Source organism: Oncorhynchus kisutch, linkage group LG5 (assembly GCF_002021735.2).
Source record: "Oncorhynchus kisutch isolate 150728-3 linkage group LG5, Okis_V2, whole genome shotgun sequence".
Taxonomy (NCBI): Eukaryota; Metazoa; Chordata; class Actinopteri; order Salmoniformes; family Salmonidae; genus Oncorhynchus; species Oncorhynchus kisutch.
Window position 1 is genome coordinate 37259998 of NC_034178.2, and position 22082 is coordinate 37282079.

At 42.9% G+C, this 22082-nt stretch overlaps 1 long non-coding RNA gene across 1 annotated transcript; it reads left to right on the forward strand.

The window, feature by feature from the left end:
• The first annotated feature begins 19614 nt into the window (after nt 1-19614).
• On the forward strand, nt 19615-21702 carry LOC116374094 (uncharacterized). The gene is made up of 2 exons (XR_004209907.1): nt 19615-19726; nt 21307-21702. It is a non-coding gene; the product is annotated as an uncharacterized LOC116374094 (long non-coding RNA).
• The last annotated feature ends 380 nt before the right edge of the window (nt 21703-22082 follow it).

Genomic DNA, 22082 nt, shown 5'->3' on the forward strand with positions numbered 1-22082 from the left:
ATTTGGAGGGGGCACTCACACTCTCTGATTTCACTATTGATATCTCAGGGATTCACTCCTGGCACCAAAATGTCTGAACACTTTAAGAACAGCCCCTTCGCATTAATTAAGCCTCTGACTAACACCAACACAGAGTCACTCCCAATCAATGCCTCTGGGCCCTAATTGTTTAAATTGCTTTGCTGCAGCACTTCTGTGTTCAAAGCTATTGCCTCTGATACCATCTGGATACAGATATGTCCCCCTACGTGCTGGTACATCCCTCATCAGCCAATTACATACCTCAGACTGCAAACCAGACCATAAATAGACACCTGGCCATGGGTCCAAAACCAAACGTTGGAGAATTAATCAAATAACAAATAGAATAGCACCCTGTCTTCTTCTTGTGTTCCATCCTTCATAATGCATGACCCACAATAAAGGCCTGCTACGGTCGAGAGGGACAGGCAGGGAGGCAGGCAGGAACACTGGTCGTTTCAGGACGTGATCTGGTAATCCAGAGTTTTTTTGCAATAGTGCAGACTTCTGTTCTGTATGATGAGATCTGAGGGATTATTTTTGTTTTTCTGCTACTTTTTTAATCTAAGTTTTAAGTGCCTTATCAATCTTTGATGTGGACGGTCCTCCTGTCATTGTGTGATGGCTTTGATGTCTCCCTGCACTTCCACTACCTGAATCCCATGTATTTTTCATACTCTCTTTACCCTGGAAATCCTCCGGAACTTTGCATCACCTTTGCATTTTAGAGTGTAATGGAGTGTGGTAGAACGTTAATATGCACACAGCATTAGTTATGTAAAATACATATCCATGTAGTTTGCATGCAAATAAGCATGATGGTCTCCCTGTTAAAATAATGCCAAATAACACAAGAGAGGGCTTATCGGAAAAGAATGGACAGAAAATGCACAGAAAACATGATATGGTAATACATGTATTTTTGCTCTAGTTTAGTTAGGGCCGAGGGAAGATAATCTGACTACATACATCCCTCTAGGCTTTCTCCTGTTTACCCTCAGCTCTACGGCTTTGCAAGGTAGGCTACTGAAAGGACGGATTGCACAGCGTGCACATTGCTGGGTGTCAAACATTAAAACCAGTGGTGTAAAAAATACTTTAAAGTACTACTTAAGCAGTTTTTTGGGGTATTTGTACTTTACTTTACTATTTATATTTTTGCCAAATTTTACTCCACTACATTCCTAAAGAAAATAATGTACTTTTTACTCTATACATTTTCACTGACACCCAAAAGTACTCATTACATCTTGACAGGAAAATGGGCCAATTCACACACTTATCAAGAGAACATCCCTGGTCATCCCTACTGCCTCTGATCTGGCGGACTCACCAAACACAAATGCTTTGTTTGGAGTTTGGAGTGTTAGAGTGTGCCCCTGGCTATCCGTCAATTTTTTTTTTTAAAGAGAGACAATTGTGCCGTCTGGTTTGCTTAATATAAGGAATTTGAAAACGTTTATACTTTTACTTTTGATACTTAAGTACATTTTAGCAATTCCATTTACTTTTGATACTTTTACTCAAGTAGTATTTTACTGGGTGACTTTCACTTTTACTTAAGTCATTTTCTATTAAGGTATCTTTTACTTTTACTTGAGTATGTCAATTGAGTACTTTTTCCACCACTGATTAAAACCATGTGCTTTGTAGAAGTGCTGCTCTGCCATGTAATAAAACAAGTTTATAGCGCTACACTCCTGCCCACACTCCTTTTTCTCTCTTTCATCTGTATGACAAAATGCACTCTCCCCAGTCAGAGCATAACTCTCCCCTCCAGACAGCTCCAGGATTATGGGTGTGAGGAGGAGGTGAGACTGGGAGGATGGAGGCAATGACTCTGTTCTTCAAAGTCATCATGGCAGACATCGGTTACATAGATGTCTCTCGCCGGCTCCTCTTGACAATCTGCTGGTGTGCGTGATCAGGCCAGGGAAATGGGCCTGATGAGATGGGATTGGATGGCCCAGGCCTAGGATGAAGCCACCTGATCCCTGGGCCTCTGGTGAAGCCAAGGTATCTATCTTTCTCCCATTCAATAAGAGGAGGCAGATAGGGTTTAAAGGCTGGAACTAGGTGATCACCATATGACTAGAGAGCTCTCCGCTCACTCTGTCTGTCTCTCTCTCCCTCTCTCTGTCTCACTCCTTCTATCCTCTTTGTGCCATTTCCTATCATTCTCTTCACTTAATATCCTTGTCTGTCGTTCCTGCCATACCTGACTCTCCTTTTAAACCCCTTCTAAGGGATTAACATACATTACACATTACACAGTGGTTCTGTAATAAAATACAATTTCCAGGTCTATGTTTCAGTAGAGACGGAACCTGGGACTCCCCAAGGTCACTAAAGACCTGAATACCCCTCCTTAATTCCTTTTGGTGGCATGCCAGCGCTCTGGCACTGCATCTATTTGCATCACAGAGCAGCCCAGGTGTTGCTTTTAGATTACACTGTGTGCTCACACGAGCGGGGAAATAGCTGTAATCAGGTTAGCTAGCCTAATAAAGAGACATGGCTCTTCCCTCTTCATGAAATTACAACCATTGTAGACACTCAGAGCCACTTATCCCTGAGTCAGTCTGACAACTACTGTCTCTCTCTTCTGATTGGACCGGCTGGGGCTATAGGCAGACTGAGAGCAGACTGGCCGCAGTGGAGAGGAGAATGGCTAGCTGAATTACCCTGCTCCCCAACAAAACACATGCCACCCAGTCCCAATGCCAGTCTCTCCGAACACATTTGGCACACAGAGTGGAGCATCTGCCATTGACTCCAAAGTCAGTTATGAATCCCAGTGTCCCTGTCACTGCTGTGGCTCTGTGGCTGTCTGGGTTATAGGCTCATTGACATAACCCACAGCACAGTGCATGTACTTACAGCTCACAACCCTCTCTATTAGGGAAATCATAACGGCAAACCACCAGACCAGTAATAGGTTACATGCTGACCTGAACTCCATGACTTGCGGTAATAATTGACAGTGTGTGTTGGACTAAAGGAAGGTCCAGGCCAAATATTAATCGCAAATAAAAACCAGCCCAGAGGACAATCATTAGGAAGCACACATCTCTCATTATCTATGCTCTCAGAGCTATTGAATATAAATTATTGATATTTGGCATAAGCTCACGTTTGTCATTCACAAATACATTGAGTTGGGATCAAAGATAATGAGAAGCCTGCTATGAATAAGTTATCCTGCACATGTATGGGAGAGGTATCAGGCATCTGCTCCTGGCTACATGGATGTTGGGTCAGTGCATGGGGAGGGAAATCCTTGTGCCATTACAAGTCACTGTAAACACCTTGAGTGGGAGGAACTCAATATACTGTAGCACTAAATAGAGGAAGCTAATTAGCCATTAAGGCACTGTTAGTCATTGTGGGTAACCATGTCTAAACAAATAATCAATATCTGGCTACCAAGGACAGGCGGGCGGAAACATGTTGAAATCTTTGCTTCGTACATTACAGCATTAACAACAAAATAACATGTCTGTTATTATAATTATTACTAATGTTTTTTTTCTGTTGTATTAATGATATTCATCTTAGCAGATTGGATTTAGGATTTTCTGCAAATCTCTCTTCTCCTTTTAGCTAATCCCTATGCAGAGAGAGACACCGGCGTGTGTGGAGTATCACGCAACAGAAGACACAAATCTGCCACATTAAGCCTCTGTGATTCTCCTGGACGCTCTCTGCATGCCATGTAACCCTCATGCCTTCACTCGTCTCCTCTGACATCACTGTGCACAAACGAGCATACTCCAAGGAGTTGATTGTGGAGTTGCCTATGGAAACAAAGATGGTTTAAAGAGTTGTCAAGATGCACCTGTGTACAGTTCATGTAGTAAAGAATTGATCATGCATTGGAGATTTTAATTGTGTTAATCACCTTTTAAGAAATTGTGAAGGAAATGTATTGCAATGATGCATAAACAATGGTTTTAATTGTATAAGACATGCCTTAAAATTCTATGTTTGAACATTTAAATGACTTTGTCCAGACAAGGATCCGTATATCATGCAAATTCACCAGCAACTGCAAAGGTTCTATTGTGGCATTTGTCCTGACTTGAGCTAAGGTTTAAGAAAACATCAAATGTATTTTCTTTATCAAGAAACAACAAGAAAACGACACTTGCTGTAACGGCACATTTCCTCCTCTTCGTCTGAAGAAGCAGGGATCGGACCAAAACGCAGCGTGATAAGTGTACATATCGTTTATTATAAAACATAAACTGACCACTAAGAACTACAAAACAATAAATGTGAACATGAACGAAAACCAAACCGAAACAGTCCCGTGTGGTAACAAACACTCACACGGAAACAAACACCCACAAACCAACAGTGGGGGTCCCGGGTCCCAAATGGATGATAGCCTTCAGCAGCGCCGGACAGGCGGGAGACTCCGACAGCTCCGGAGTGAAGGGCGGCTCTGGCCGCTCCTGGCTGGCTGACGGCTCTGGCCGCTCCTGGCTGGTTGACGGCTCTGGCAGCTCCTGGCTGGCTGATGGCTCTGGCAGCTCCTGGCTGGTTGACGGCTCTGGCAGCTCCTGGCTGACTGACGACTCAGGACAGACTGGCGGCTCTTGCAGCTCAGGACAGACGGGAGACTCTAGCAGCTCAGGACAGACGGGAGACTCTAGCAACTCTGGGACAGACGCGAGACTCTAGCAGCTCTGGACAGACGGGAGTCTCTAGCAGCTCTGGACAGACGGGAGACTCTCGCAGCTCTGGACAGACGGGAGACTCTAGCAGCTCTGGACAGATGGGAGACTCTAGCAGCTCTGGACAGATGGGAGACTCTGGCAGCGCTGGAGAGGAGGAAGGCTCTGGCAGCGCTGGACAGGCGGGAGACCCTGTAGGCAGAAGACGGAGAGACAGCCTGGTGCAGGGACTGCCACCGGAGGGCTGGTGCATGGAGGTGGCATTGGATAGACCGGACCGTGCAGGCGCACTGGAGCTCTTGAGCACAGAGCCTGCCCAACCTTACATCCCCTATAGGTTCAGGTTTTGCGGCCGGAGTCCGCACCTTTGGGGGGGGGGGGGGGGTACTGTCACGTTCTGACCTTTATTTTCCTTTGTTTTGTCTTTATTTAGTATGGTCAGGGCGTGAGTTGGGGTGGGCAGTCTATGTTTTGTGTTTCTATGTTTAGGTTTCTGTTTCGGCGTAATATGGTTCTCAATCGGAGGCAGGTGTCGTTAGTTGTCTCTGATTGAGAATCATACTTAGGTAGCCTTGGTTTCACTGTTGGTTTGTGGGTGTTTGTTTCGGTGTCTGTGTTTGTCACCACACGGTACTGTTTCGGTTTTGTTATTTCACGTATTTGTTTATTGTTTTTGTATTTCATAGTGTTCAGTGCTTTTGTTATTAAAATCGTCATGAACACTTACCACGCCGCATCTTGGTCCTCCTCTCTATCTACAGATGACAGCCGTGACACTTGCATTAATCAGGGCTTTAAGATGAATCAAATAAATCAGCCTACTCACGAATACAAAAAGGTTTGTGTATAGACGAGCATGGTCAGCATTTCTCAAGTAGCAGGAAAATAAAGCTACATTGACACTGTGAATTATGCTTCAGTTCATTTGGAAAAATGGCTTTGTTGGATTTAATACATTGGATCATTGCCTTTAGCAGGCTTCTTAGGGACTGCACTTCTCCACAGTCTGTACATTTCCAATGCAATGCTCCAACTGTGCCTTTTTCAACTATACACTCATATGTGTAAGAACTCAGGAGACTGTAAAACATCCATTATCTTAGTGGAAACATCACCTGATCTTATAGAAAGCTTTCTGAAACAACTGATGGACTGAGTGACCGGTTACAGGAAACCATCAACAGGCCTATTCATACAGAAGCTCATATCTAAATGTTCCATATGTTATATTCGTATGCAACATATGGTGTCAAATAAATGCAGGATCAAAATATTCCATGTGTCATGGCTTTAAAGTGTGCTGCTTAGATGAGTTTAAATTGTGGTCAAGATGTTGAGGGAATACGAGATGTGAAAACATCATCGGGCCTGTGTGACTCATAGACAGAAAAGAAATAGACTGCCTTCTTTGTTCCATTAAAGTCAAATAAATCCATGCTCTGAACTCTATCAGAAACCCTGTCAGTTAAAACTAAACAAGACATTGATTTTTAGCGAAGACAGTCTCAACCTCAAAAGCGAGCTGGGAAAATGAAGGTCTTCAACAAGATCACGACTGTGTCTTCAAATGAAATAAGAACTCTGATAAGACAAATATGGCTGCTCATTGTCTGATCCGCACTGCTCTGTTGTGCCATATCTAGCATCCTGTAGCTGTAATAACAACAGGCTTTTGTACTTTTTGTTGTGCTTTGATTTCATGTGTTTTCATTGCAGTGAATTTCCCTTGTTCCTTTGGGTTTAATGTTAGATTGGTAACTTTTCTCTGTACTCAAATTCTGAGTCACTGTGATAGTCACCTCTCTGACAGCCACAACCTAACTCAGGTACACAGAGCATTAGTGGTGATAGAGCACCTGCCCTTTTATACTAATTCTAGTTATTTTTTTGTGTGTCTCTTTTATATCTTGCAACTTTAGTAAATGCAATGGACTGTCTATCAAACTAGATCATTTCTCATGAACTCATGAATCTTGAAAGAAAGTCCCCTCCCATCCCTTTGCCACTGCGAGCGATGCAGTGCACCAAGTAGAGAAATGAATACCACCAATAGTAGGTTACTCTGGAGCTGCCAGCATGTTGTCTCACCATCAGGGACAGGGAAGGGGGCAACTGCAGTTCAACTGTCAGTAGCGGAATACATTCAAATCTAGTAAAGACTAGCTTGTTTTGACAGCATAGCGTAGCTAATTAGCTGGTTAATCCAGCCTACACATTAGCGATGATCAGCTGATATAGCCCACCGCAGATAGCCAACTTAACTAACTCCCTTTCATCTTTGGTTCTAGCTGGCTTGGAGTAGCAATGTGTGATGAGTCCATGTGTTTCAACAGAAAATAAAGGTTTAAACAAATCATGGCTACAGGAGCAGCAGAAACGTATGAATGGAGTGAAGGTCAAGTTTTCACTTTGAGCACCTGCTCCACCAATGGTCTGTGCAAGGCCTTGACCTAACCCCAACCATGACATGAGAGCTGTGAGGGGATGTGTTGCTTACTTTCAAGAGTCAAGAGTCAAATCAAAGTATGATGTGTCCGATCTGACTTAGTCTCCCCTGTAGCACGCTCTAGCCATCACTTAGGATTCCCTACAGTTGTGTTCACTGGTAGTGCCAAGCAAGTGCATCTCAGTCCACAGGAGGTTGTTTTGGAGGTGAGGCTCTTGCTTTGTTTGCCTGGTGAGTAGTCTACTGTGCCGTGTCGGTTGTATGAGAGTATAGTACTCTGACCTCATCTCTCCTCTGCACCACATTAAAAGTTGAATTTAGTGGAGCAGGTGGCCAACAAGTGTCATGGAAGGGGAAAAGAAATACAACAGCTGCAGGTGTAAATGTGTTGTAATTATAAATGATTAAACATAGAGAGTATTTCTCGTATTAAAGATGAAATGGATCCAGTTCTGATTCAGGCTCCCCCTCAAACTCCCCCTTCTGTCGGAAAAGAGAGAATGCCAATTACACACCTGGATAATTCTCCGCCACCAATCAGTAAATATCATTAAAACACTGATTAAATGCCAGGTGACTCACAAAGAATCTCAATGAGGAAAGTGCTATTTTACAAAAGTGTAGGTCGTATAATAAAGTGATATTAAAATTCACAAATGGGATTTTTTTATGACACATCATCATTCTTACCATATTCTTACCTTGTTGCCCACTTGGTCTTAGTCAATGAAAATAAGCAATAAGGAGTATGTTAAACTTTAATATACAGTGTCAAGAAAAAGTGTGTGAACCCTTTGGAAATACCTGGATTTCTGCATAAATTGGTCATAAAATTTGACCTGATCTTCATCTAAGTCACAACAATAGACAAACACAGTCTGCTTAAACTAATAACACACAAACAATTTGATCTGATCTTCATCTTAGTCACAACAATAGACAAACACAGTCTGCTTAAACTAATAACACACAAACAATTATACATTTCCATGTCTTTATTGAAGACACTGTGTAAACATTGTTGGAAAAAGTATGTGAACCCTTGGATTTAATAACTGGTTGACCCTCCTTTGGCAGCAATAACCTCAACCAAACGTTTTCTGTATGTCTGGTGTTTGGTGTGAACTGCTCTCTTGAGGTTATGCCACAGCATCACAATCGGGATGAGGTCAGGACTCTGACACTCCAGAAGGTCTATTTTCTTCTGTTGAGGCCATTCTGCTGTTGATTTACGTCTGTGTTTTGGGTCGTTGTCCTGTTGAATCACCCTACTTCTGTTGAGCTTCAATTGGTGGACAGATAGCCTAACATTCTCCTGCAAAATGTCTTGCTAAAATTGGGAATTCATTTTTCCGTCGTGATAGCAAGCTGTCCAGGTCCTGAGGCAGCAAAGCAGCCCCAAACCATGATGCTCCATCCACCATATTTTACAGTTGGGATGAGGTTTTGATGTTGGTGTGCTGTGCCTTCTTTTATCCACACATAGTGTTGTGTTCCTTCCAAACAACTCAACTGTAGTTTCATCTTTCCACAGAATATTTTGCCAGTAGTGCTGTGCACTTTTACAAACTCCCATGACCACCATTCTTGTTTTTGTAGACTCGTCAACAGAGATATTAGCATGTTCCAGAGATTTCTGTAAGTCTTTAGCTAACACTCTAGGATTCTTCTTAACCTCATTGAGAGTTCTGCGCTGTGCTCTTGCAGTCATCTTTCCAGGATGGCCACTCCTAGGGAGAGTAGCAACAGTGCTAAACTTTCTCAATTTCTAGACAATTTGTCCTACCATGGATTGATGAACATCAAGGCTTTTAGAGATACTTATGGAACCCTTTCCAGCATTATGCTAGTCAACAAATCTTAATCGTAGTTCTTGTCTATTGTTGTGACTTAGAAGAAGATCAGATCAAATTTGATGACCAATTTATGCAGAAATCCAGGTAATTCCAAAGGATTCACATACGTGTTCTTGCCCCTGTATATAGAACAACACTGATGGGCCGTTTTAAGAAAGACATTCAGGTTTTCATACAATTCCTAGAAGATCTGAAACCCTGAATGGCCTGGCTGCGACGCCATCCCATGCCCTCTTTCTTTTCCTTTTCCAACGCGTCATGTTGAGTTTGTGCGGCACTGACGCGTGTGTGTTTGGGGTGTCCGGTGTGAGGGACATATGATGTTCCACATGAGAGGAAGGTGGAGGACGAGCAAGGGTTGTATGACAGTATGCTTGGCTTGTCCTGCTGGTGACCCCCACACTAGCCGTGCTCTGCCCACTCATCACCCACCTCCAGGCTCTTGCTCCTCTTTAACAAAATCTTTCACCAAGCTGCAGGCTGACTACTCCACACATGCTTTTGAAAACAGTTGTCCTATTTCATGCGAGGAAATATTGTTTTACCACTTGACACTCATACAAATGGTTTTGGATTAGTTGAATTCACAAACTGTTTGAATTAAATTGTTTAGAAGGTTTTATTTCACATGTAACTTTGTTTATTATGCTGCATTATGCTTTCCATGCATGTTATTTTTGAGAATGAATGCCACATGTATAGTAATTACCTTACAGATACAATCCCAGTGTTTTATGTTTGATTACTCTGCATTCGTATGTATTCACCATATACAGTGCCTTCAGAAAGTATGCAGACCCCTTGACTTTTTTCACATTTTGTCACATGACAGCCTTATTCTAAAATGTATTAAATCGTTTTTTTTCCCTCATCAATCTACACACAATACTTCATATTTTTTGCTAATATATATATTTTTTTAAACATGGAAATATCACATTTACATAAGTATTCAGATCCTTTACTCAGTACTTTGTTGAAGTACCTTTGGCAGCATAGAGTCTTCAAGCTTGCCACACCTGTATTTGGGGAGTTTCTCCTATTTTTCTTTTCAGATCCTCTCAAGCTCTGTCAGGTTGGATGGGCAGCGTTGCTACACGGCTATTTAGAGGTCTCTCCAGAGATGTTGGATTGGTTTCAAGTCCAGGCTCTGGTTGGGCCACTCAAAGACATTCAGAGACCTGTCCCAAAGCCACTCATGCGTTGTCTTGGCTGTGTGCTTAGAGTCGTTGTCCTGTTGGAAGGTGAACCTTCACCCCAGACTGAGGTCCTGAGCGCTCTACAGCAGGTTCTGATCAAGGATCTCTTTGTACTTTGCTCCATTCAACTTTACCTCAATCCTGACTAGTCTCCCAGTCCCTGCTACTGAAAATGATGTTGCCACCACCATGCTTCATCAAAGGAATGGGGCCAGGCTTCCTCCAGATGTGACGCTTAGCATTCAGGTCAAATAGTTTAATCTTGGTTTCATCAGACCAGACAATCTTGTTTATCATGGTCTGTGAGCCTTTAGGTGCCTTCTGGCAAACTCCAAGCGGGCTGTCATGGGCCTTTTACTAAAGTCCTGCTTGGCAGAGTGCTGCAGAGATGGTTGTCCTTCTGGAAGGTTCTCCCATCTCCACTGAGGGACTCTAGAGCTCTGTCAGAGAGACCATTGGGTTCTTGATCACCTCCCGGACCAAGGCCATTCTCCCCAGATTGCTCAGTTTTGCTGTGTAGCCAGCTCTAGGAAAGTCTTGGTGGTTAAAAACATCTTCCATTGAAGAACAATGGAGGCCACTGTGTTTTTGGGGACCTTCAATGCTGCAGAATTTTACCCTTCCCCAGATCTGTGCCTCAACACAATCCTGTCTCAGAGCACTATGGACAATTCCTTCAACCTCATGGCTTGGTTTTTACTGTGAAATCCGCTGTGAACTGTCTACTGTGGGACCTTATATAGACAGGTGTGTGCCTTTCCAAATCATGACATTCAATTGAATTTACCACAGGTTGTGTTACCTGGGGTGGATCAGGTGAACCCAAATGCAGACTCAAACAAGGAGACGGGGATAAGGTAACCAAGGAATTTATTGAAAAGCAGGGGAGAGATGGTGTGCAGGCCAGTGGGAGCTCGGGTGGGAAGCAAGGAACCAGGAACTGAGGCTGTGGCCGGGACAAAAGGCAGGGTAAGCAGGTCCGGAGCGGAATCCAAGGAAGCAGTAGAGTGGGAGTCCAGGGCTGGGAAGGAGGACTGACGAGATGAGGGACTGGAGACAGGGACCAGAGTCAGAGAGGATGGAACTGTAGCGGGGAGAAAAGCATCGTCGGGATAGGGAAACCAGGCACCACAGGATAACAAGATCTATGCAGGAACAAACAGCTTGAAATGCAGACTGGCTGAGCAGAGGCTACGATCTGGCAGCGTGGAAGTGGCAGGGCTGAGTATTTGTAGAGGTCTTGATTATGGAACAGGTTGCAGCTGCTCTGACTCCAGCACACCTGTCTCCACCCACACAATCAGATACACCCACACAGAGAGAGAGGGAGAGAGCACTGGGGGAGTGGTGGCAGGTTAGGGAGACACAGGATGAGAAGTAGAGAGCGTGGCAGGGGCAGATGTAACAGGTTGACTCCAATCAAGTTGTAGAAACATCTCAAGGATGATCAATGGAAACATGATGCACCTGAGCTCAATTTTGATTCTCATAGCAAAGGGTCTGAATAGTTATGAAAATACGTATATATATACAGTGGGGAGAACAAGTATTTGATGCACTGCCAATTTTGCAGGTTTTCCTACTTACAAAGCAAGTATAAACACCATGGGACCACGCAGCCGTCATACCGCTCAGGAAGGAGATGCGTTCTGTCTCCTACTTGGATGGGAAGTTTACATACACCTTAGCCAAATACATTTAAACTCAGTTTTTCACAATTCCTGACATTTAATCCTAATAAAAATTCACTGTCTAAGCTTAGTTAGGATCACCACATTGTTTTAAGAATGTGAAATGTCAGAATAATTGTAGAGAGATTTAGTTCAGCTTTTATGTCTTTCACCATATTCCCAGTGTGTAAGAAGTTTACATACACTCAATTAGTATTTGGTATTGTCGTGTCTTTGACTATGCCAGATTAAGTGATATGACATGCTATTCTATAAAATCCTTTCTCTGTAATTAATATTACCTGATTGAGCTAATCATGTAAATGTAATTAACTAGAAAGTCGGGGCACCACAAAATAATATTTATAGAGCAGTTATCTTCCGAATAAACTCTTAAAGACCTAGTAATATTTTACATCAATAGCAGTCAATATTAATCGTCATCTTATTTCAGTTTCATCTGAAAGTTGTAAATTCTTGGTTATCTTCACAAACCCTGGCTAACAAGCTGAATCAGCAATACAAAATTGGGTTTAATGATTTATTTACTAAATACCTAACTAATCGCACAGAATTACATATACACAGAATGAATCATACCTTGATTACAAATTACGTCATAAAGGAAAACATCCCTAGCGGACAGAACAAATATGACAGCTGGTTACACAAAGAAAAGGGGCTGGGTTTGAGAGAAAGAGTGGGAAGACAGAGGAACAAAGGGAGAAGCGATGTCTCTATCGTAAATACAGTATCTTATGCATTCTAAATTACCGCCCATTTGGAAAAGGAATATGCAATAAATATTTACTCTGAGCTGCGCTTTGGTAGGTTGGTGGCAGATGGAAGGCCATTTGAGTCCTTCGTCATTTTAAGAATGTCTCTGGATGTAAATTGGATACGTTGTAGTAACGTCGTTGTGTGGTAGACGGGATACTCTGTCTGTTCTTTCCAAGCCCACGTTTGCAGCTGCTGTTGCTAACTCAACGGCTAGGAGGTATCACTTCTATAGTGAATAAGAGTTCAAAGTTCATACCATTCGCAACCAAAGCTCACGCTGAGGCTGGCATCGTTCTGTGGTTTTACCTAATTTTACCTCATTGACCTGGCCAAGATAAAGCAAAGCAGTTCGACACATACAACAACACAGAGTTACACATGGAATAAACAAACATTAATACAGTAGAAAAAGTATATATACAGTGTGTGCAAATGAGGTAGGATAAAGGAGGTAAGGCAATGAATAGGCCATGGTGGCGAAGTAATTACAATATAGCAATTAAACACTGGAATGGTGGATGTGCAAGTAGAGATACTGGGGTGCAAATGAGCAAGATAAATAAATAAATACGGTATGGGTATGAGGATGAGGTACTTGGATGGGCTATTTACAGATGAGCTATGTACAGGTGCAGTGATCTGTGAGCTGCTCTGACAGCTGGTGCTTAAAGCTAGAGAGGGAGATATGAGTCTCCAGTTTCAGTGATTTTTGCAGTTCGTTTCAGCCACTGGCAGCAGAGAACTGGAAGGAAAGGCGGCCAAAGAGGAATTGGCTTTGGGGGTGACCAGTGAAATATACCTGCTGGAGCGCATGCTACGGGTGGCCAGTTAGCTGAGATAAGGCGGGGCTTTACCTAGCAGAGACTTGTAGATGACCTTGAGCTAGTGGGTTTGGTGGCGAATATGAAGTGAGGGCCAGCCAACGAGAGCGTACAGGCCGCAGTGGTGGGAAGTATATGGGGCTTTGGTGACAAAACGGATGGCACTGTGATAGACTGCATCCAATTTGTTGAGTAGATTGTTGGATTGTTTATTTTGTAAATTACATCGGTAAAGTCGAGGATCGGTAGGATGGTCAGTTTTACGAGTGTATGTTTGGCAGCATGAGTGAAGGATGTTTTGTTGCGAAATAGGAAGCCAATTCTAGATTTCATTTTGGATTGGAGATGCTTGTGTGTATGGAAGGAGAGTTTACAGTCTAACCAGACACCTAGGTATTTGTAGTTGTCCACATATTCTAAGTCAGAACTGTCTAGAGTAGTGAAGCTGGACGGGCGGGCACATGCGGGCAGCGATCGGTTGAATAGCTTGGATTTAGTTTTACTTGTATTTATGAGCAGTTGGTGTCCACTGAAGGAGAGTTTTATGGCATTGAAGCTTGTCTGGAGGTTAGTTAACACTGTGTCCAAAGAAGGACAATAGGTATACAGAATGGTGTCGTCTGCGTAGAGGTGGATCAGAGAATCCCCAGCAGCAAGAGCGACATCATTGATGTATACAGAGAAGAGAGTCGGCCCGAGAATTTAACCCTGTGGCACCCCCATAGAGACTGCCAGAGGTCTGGACAACAGGCTCACCGATTTGACACACTGAACTCTATCAGGGAAGTAGTTGGTGAACCAGGCGAGTCAATCATTTGAGAAACCAAGGCTGTTGAGTCTGCCGATAAGAATGTGGTGATTGACAGAGTCGAAAGCCTTGGCCAGGTCGATGAATACGGCTGCACAGCAATGTCTCTAATCGATGGCGGTTATGATATCGTTTAGGACCTTGAGTGTGGCTGAGTTGCACCCATTACCAGCTCGGAAACCAGATTGCATAGCGGAGAAGGTACAGTGGGATTCAAAATGGTCATTAATCCATTTGTTAACCTTTCTTTTGAAGACCTTAGAAAGGCAGGGTAGGATGGATATATGTCTATAGCAGTTTAGGTCTAGAATGTCTCCCCCTTTGAAGAGGGGGAGGACCGGGGCAGCTTTCCAATCTTTGGGAATCTCAGATGATACGAAAGAGAGGTTGAACAGGTTAGTAATAGGGGTTGCAACTATTTCGGCAGAACATTTTAGAAAGAGAGGGTCCATGATTGTCTAGCCCGGCTGATTTGTAGGGGTCCAGATTTTGCAGCTCTTTCAGAACATCAGCTATCTGGATGTGGGTGAAGGAGAAATGGGGAGGTTTCGGCGAGTTACTGGGGGGGGTACAGAGTTGCTGATCGGGGTAGGGGTAAGGGTAGCCAGGTGGAAAGCATGGCCAGCTGTAGAAAAATGTTTATTGAAATTCTCAATTATAGTGGATTTATCGGTGGTGACAGTGTTTCCTAGCCTTAGTGCAGTGGGCAGCTGGGAGGAGGTGCTCTTATTCTTATTCTTATTTTACAGTGTCCCAGAACTTTTTTGAGTTTGTTGTATAGGATGAAAATTTCTGCTTGAAAATGCTAGCCTTAGCTTTCCTAACTGCCAGTTTACAGTGGGGAGAACAAGTATTTGATGCACTGCTGATTTTTCAGGTTTTCCCACTTACAAAGCATGTAGATTCTTATCAACTGTGAGAGACGGAATCTAAAACAAAAATCCAGAAAAATGGAGGGCAAGTTGGTTAGGATGATATCTATGAGGGTGCCCGTGTTTACAGATTTGGGGTTGTACCTGGTGGGTTCATTGATAATTTGTGTGAGATTGAGGGCATTGAGCTCAGATTGTAGGATGTCCGGGGTGTTAAGCATGTCCCAGTTTAGGTCACCTAGCAGCATGAGCTCTGAAGATAGATGGGGGGGCAATCAATTCAAATATGGTGTCCAGGGCACAGCTGGGGGCAGAGGGTGGTCTATAGCAAGCGACAATGGTGAGAGACTTGTTTCTGGAAAGGTGGATTTTTAAAAGTAGAAGCTCTAATTGTTTGGGTACAGCCCGGGATAGTAAGACAGAACTCTGCAGGCTATCTCTGCAGTAGATTGTAACACCGCCCCCTTTGGAAGTTCTATCTTGTCGGAAGATGTTGTAGTTAGGGATGGACATTTCAGGGTTTTTGGTGGTCTTCCTAAGCCAGGATTCAGACACAGCTAGGACATCCGGGTTGGCAGAGTATGCTAAAGCAGTGAATAAAACAAACTTAGGGAGGAGGCTTCTGATGTTAACATGCATGACACCAAGACTTTTACGGCTATAGAAGTCAACAAATGAGAGCACCTGAATATCTAAATATTTTCCTAAGGCACTGTATGTACAGTGTTTATACACGCACTAGAGCTGCATAGCCTGCCATTGACATTGATGAGATAAATTCATCAGCACAGACAAATATGTACAGCACTCCAAGTTGTTTCCTATACAAGCTAAATAATGGTTGAGAAATCCAATGTAGCAGTTTTCAGCATAAAATGTCTAGGTATTTAAATAGCTACATTGTGCAGCCTTGAGTTGTAGTCAGGTTTTATTTGGTTTCAGACAGACCCAAGCATTCATCAGATCTGAGATCTTCAAAAACATGAAGAAATGTATTGTAAGCAGATAGGGCTTTCAAGAATATGTAGATAATTTTTAAAGGTGTAGACAGTGGTATGGCTGAATGGAGATAGTAGACGATCAATTCAATTTTCGATCTCCCATAACATGTACAACCAGAGGGAACCAGTGATGTATATAAACAATTATAGCTGAATATCCCCAGCAAGCTTGTATTTTAAGGACTGAATAGAAAAGTCGAACAGGGATTCACTAGTTCACCAAGTGAACTGTGCAGTTCCGGAAAATTATTTATATTGTCTTGTCAACTAAACTGTATTTAATAGCATGGTCTGAGAATGGGGAGCCTGGTAGAATGTCAGTCCTATGCAGCACGAACGCAGGTCTTGCATGAAAGACAACAGATTGAACTAACCTGGGATCCAATTTCGAGAGTTAATCAGGACTACGCTAAAGCCGAGAGAAGCCGAGGTGAAGTGGAACAGTGTCTGATAAGATTTCTGTGAGCACACATGAGAACCATTCTGCACGTTCCGTGGAAAAGAGTGAGATTGTATGCCCCAGTGTGGAAATCTCAGAGAATGGAGAGTCTTATGTGTTTATTTACTACAAAGAGATTAATGATAGGAATTGGGGATTGAATTTCACATATTTTTCCTACTTTTTATGTTGTCTCTTGTGACCATCGGCCTTGCTCGCGTTGCAACTCAGGTCACTGGCGCCATGTTGGCCATGGGACTAATCTTAGTATCAGTGACGTGCAACGGCAGCCCTAACATTCTCTCGGTGGCCTATTCCTGAAATTTCTGTTAATGGCTCAACTAATACTCCCCAAGCCAGGTCATATTTCATGTTTTATTGGAAAGAGTGCACATTTGAGTTCATAATCGTCTCTGTATTGCACCAGGGGCTCGTTACTCTCTCACTACTGTGATTTATGTTTAACTAATCTCCACAGAGAACGCTCTTTATAGCGTGTTCATGTACAGTAATGCATGACCAGGATAGCAGAGTACATTATAAAACACTGCAGGGACTGCTCTGTTTTGAACCAGCTCGGGTGAGGGGTGGTTGAGGACGTGTGGGTGGGTGTAAAGAGTGCACCTTTATTCTTTAATGCCCCTCTGCCCTGGGGGAAACCTAGAGGGGCACCAATGGGCATCCCTTGTCTATTATCCCCCCACCTCAACATCTCTAACATTTAAAATGCAGTGCTACCCAGAGTGTGGTAACAGAACGGTTTGGTTTGAATTCCTCCATTTTGGTAACTGTGCTGCGGGGGAGGGTGGATGTTTGCGTTTTAAATTGTTGATGTTAAGTTGGTCACAATCTCTCTTGGTTGAGTTGTTCCTACTTATGTTTTCCAACTTCAATTTTAAGATGGCCCATTTTGGATTCTGATTAGGCTATGGTTGTGCCCTTTTTAGACCTGGCCAGGCTGTTTCTGTGCAATGCTACTCAATAGGTTACGTATGATCTACTTCCTCATACTGTATCTCAAGTCTAATCTGGTTAGCTGTCTTTCCATTTAGGTGTTCTGAATCCAGCAACATTTTGGGTGAGTTTCTCCATTGAGATGGTCCTTCTATGTTTTGGTTCTGGTTTCTTGTTTTTCTGCTTGTAATTTGCACATCAGGGGGAGGACCCCAGCTGCGATGAAAGGGAAGTGATTCATGATTCATGGGGTCGTAAATGTAGACACCCAGGCTAATGGGCTACATGGCGTTATGTAATGAAATAGAGCAGAATGATATTTAAGAATATTTTATCACCCTTTATTAGGAGCCAAGGCTTTCTAATGAATTCAGAATGTATTGCTATACATAGCAAGTTAATGTCATTATTATTTGCATGAAAACCCTGCTCTGTATCAAAACCATGTTCAGTAACTAACCAACCTCTAGAGACCAGAATAGAAATGATTGGGCACACTAGGTTGAGTTAATCATTTATTTGTAAAACGTTATTTGTACCGGGGACATGCACTCTGATGATATCATTGTCTAGCGTTATTTTTCATGTGTGTTGTTCTATAAAATGACCCTTGAGATGAGAGGAGGCAACTGTTTAAGCATTGCATTGTTTCATAGATGAATGTATAAATTAGTCCCTTAGAGAGAGAGAGAGAGAGAGAGTGGGGGGGGGGAGGGGCATGGGCAGGAACAGCACCCTGGGGAGGAGATATTCCTTTGTTCTTCTGCCACACTGAAAAGGCTACATCAATGAAGTTGACTGTTTCCCCCAAAAAAGAAAGACGGAAGAGTGAGGGTGATTCGTTTGGGATTCTGGAAGGGTCTCACCCCTCTACTCCACTCAGCCATCTCTTCCAGAGAATGCAAAGAGCATTATGCATGAGGCCCAGAAGGTCTCTGAGCACACTCCATGTTGTCACCCTGCATACAATGTCACCCAGCCACCCTGCACGGGAACTACATAACACATGTACGAATCAATGAGGGGTTATGAGGTGATCATCCCTCCACACTGTTTGTATTGAGGTGCGATTAACAGCCAATTTCCGCCGAGATAGGACAGTGTCCTTTCTCTCAATAGAGTTTTAAAAACTATGAAGAGAGACACAAAGGAAGCCAGAGGTACTGTGTTGATTTCTTGTGAAGTGACCCTTGAATTTTTCATTCAGATTTCAGATTTTTTTCATGTCGCCAATGTGAAACTTTCTTACTGTGAAATGCAGAGTAAGGATGTAAAGATAAGAATGGTCCAAGTTCCACATATCAACCAGGTGTGCTTTTCAGATAAAGTCAGAATAATGCGGAGAGGAAGGGGTCCTATTCTCTTTGATAAAGGTTGAACCACAGCCTGCTGAGACGGAACTCTGATGGCATATTCAGATAAACTATTGAAAAGAAAAAACAAGAGGCACATTCAGTGTTCTCATATTACAATAACAGAACATTCACACGCATTAAACCACGAATCAGAGATAAGACAAGTCATACATTTCACCTTTGTACTTTGTTTTGTTGTTTGTTTGTAGACCAGCTATATCTGTATGTTCCAATGAAGTAAATGGATTGTATCCATTTTCCTCCCTCACTGCACCAGGATTGCTGAATAAGTCACTAGTGCATGACAATGATTTTACATAAGAGTTGGCGATATTGCTTGCGTTCTATGACTGTCGACTGCAAGAAGACTGTAAGCCTGATCCAGCCTGCTCTAAGCTAGTTCCTCCCGTAAAGAGCTTACATTTTTCCACCGATACTCAATAAACATCATGTACTGTATCTTGGTAATATACACACTCGATACAGATATCCAATAAAGATCATGAATCCTAGTAATACAGCTGTATGATATATGAAGTTTCAGAGGGTGAAAACACAAGTGTCACTTAGAATTCTGCCAGGCCATGCAGAGGAGTACCGGGAGTTCAGACAAATATTGGTTTTGTGTCAAAAAGCCACTTAAAAATTGGATGTGTTAATCTTCTTGCTAATGGCCCTCTGAACATCTCCTTAATATTCTCCCCCCAGTCTCCTGCTACAGAGGGTGTCTCCACAAGGTTAATTAGTAGTGGGTCCCCTGTGGTTACCAAAGCGATGAGGGCTTCAGATAGTGGAGGATACCTCCACACAACACTGGAAAACAAGGTTAATGGGCCTCCAATCTCACTCTCTCACCCACAGTCATCTACATACAGTGTGTTACTTCCCACAGTGTGTTACTTCCCACAGTGTGTTACTTCCCATAGAATGTTACTTCCCATAGAATGTTACTTCCCATAGAATGTTACTTCCCATAGAATGTTACTTCCCACAGTGTGTTACTTCCCACAGCAAATTACTTCCCACAGCAAATTACTTCCCACAGCAAATTACTTCCCACAATGTGTTACTTCCCATAGAATGTTACTTCCCACAGTGTGTTACTTCCCACAGTGTGTTACTTCCCACAGTGTGTTACTTCCCACAGTGTGTTACTTCCCACAGTGTGTTACTTCCCACAGCAAGTTACTTCCCACAGCAAGTTACTTCCCACAGTGTGTCTATTTTTGATTTGCATTGGTTGAGTTGTGAATTCAAATCAACATAAAATGTCACCATGCCATTGGATTTAGGTTAAAATTTGGGTGAAGGCCTCCCGGGTGGCGCAGTGGTTAAGGGCACTGTACTGCAGCGCCAGCTGTGCCACCAGAGACTCTGGGTTCGCGCCCAGGCTCTGTCGTAACCGGCGGGGAGAAAAAGGGGTAAAAAGTTCAACAACAAAAAAGTTGGCTGAAAATGTTGATTCAACGTCATCACATTTAATTGTTTTGTTGAAATGACGTGGAAACAATGTTGATGGGTTATGGGTTATTACCAGTGTTGGTCACTATTAAGATGGAGGTGTGTCTTGGGCAATTCTAGCCGTTGAAATTATTTGCCATTCAGTCAAGACACAACGGTCATTACGACAGTATGGAAATCTTGCAAATTATAGTTTTTTTCTGGTTTCCACTACATTGGTGAATTACTAATTGACTTGCACGTTTTATTAATTTACCAAAATGATATACAGCACTATATATATGTATATTTTTTTTACATATACATGTATACAGCACTATTGGGTCACATATTAAAATTAATCAGCATTGCTGTTGTCACACACAAAAAAGCATGCCTCTGAATTATTTTTCTAATCATACCTAATGCATACCTAACTCAGCCCATGTTTTTTGATGTAACTGATTCTCAAGTAGCTGTTGTATTTGTCAAACATCCCCTTAAGAGAAATAGTAGCAGTGCATAAGCCCCAGCGTAAGCATAAACACAGAGACGTGTTTGCATCAAGTCACACTTGAAATCTCACCCTTGAATAAAGCGTGTTTGTTTCCCAAGAGTATACAGGATCACAACGCGGAGTATCATGTGACCTCATGCCTCCTCACCCCTCCCCTCCCTCCACTGTGATCTCTGTAGGCACAGCATGAGTTATCACTCCCCCCCCCCCCCCCCCACCACCACCGCCCTGATTGCTTTGATAGCTTTATTGACATTTCCTCTGAGCATGGAACTCTTAGGTACCATGCATTTTTTATGGCTGTCTGGAGACTACATGGATCCCGAATAATAATCACCATAATAAAGAAAAAATCTACCACAAGCATGTGCCTCTATCATGTTGACTATTTATGTATTAAGCACAGTGGCCCACCTCCAGTATCTCTTTCTTCTCTCCTCCCTCCCAGCTCCTCATTCTTCATGCTATCCCCTGCAGAGAGGGGGATAACAAGAATCCAGCTGCTTCTCTGAGGTCACAAGCAGAACTGCAGCTGATGTGGCAGAGGTTTGTAAGGAAATGAAAAGGAGAAGAAGAGCAGCTAAGAGTTTTAAAGTTTGACCCAGCCCCCTTTTGGAGATGAATGTAGCACGGCGTGCAGCAAGGAGCTTGAGAGGGAGTTTGGCTTTCTGACTCTCATATGCACATCTAAGCTCTTTTCAGTCTCTGTCAGCCTGGCAGTCAGTGCATACAGCAGGTGCTGTGTTTAGTATTAGTTATGAGATTCCAGCTCCCCAGTGCAGTGAAGCATGCAGTGTCTGATATTCAAGACTGAAATAAAACGGGGGTTGCCTTTGAAGCAGAACTTCAGTTGTCGCCTTTTTATTGTAGTGGTGTTTGGTCTGTTTATTTATTTTTGTATTTTGTGTGTGTGTGTGTGTGTGTGTGTGTGTGTGTGTGTGTGTGTGTGTGTGTGTGTGTGTGTGTGTGTGTGTGTGTGTGTGTGTGTGTGTGACTAAAGCAGGCCAGGTTGACAGATTTAACATTAGTACTTGTTAGCTACCTCTATTTCAACAATATGATGTCAACCTAAGGTTTGTGAAATGTTGCAGAATACATATATTCTTTAAATACCTACAGCTGTGAACGTTTTCAAGCACATCCTCTCACCGGCAAACTTAATCTACTAGACAGATCACCTAAATACAGACTCTTCTGGTGATATCAAGTATTCCATTTCAACCA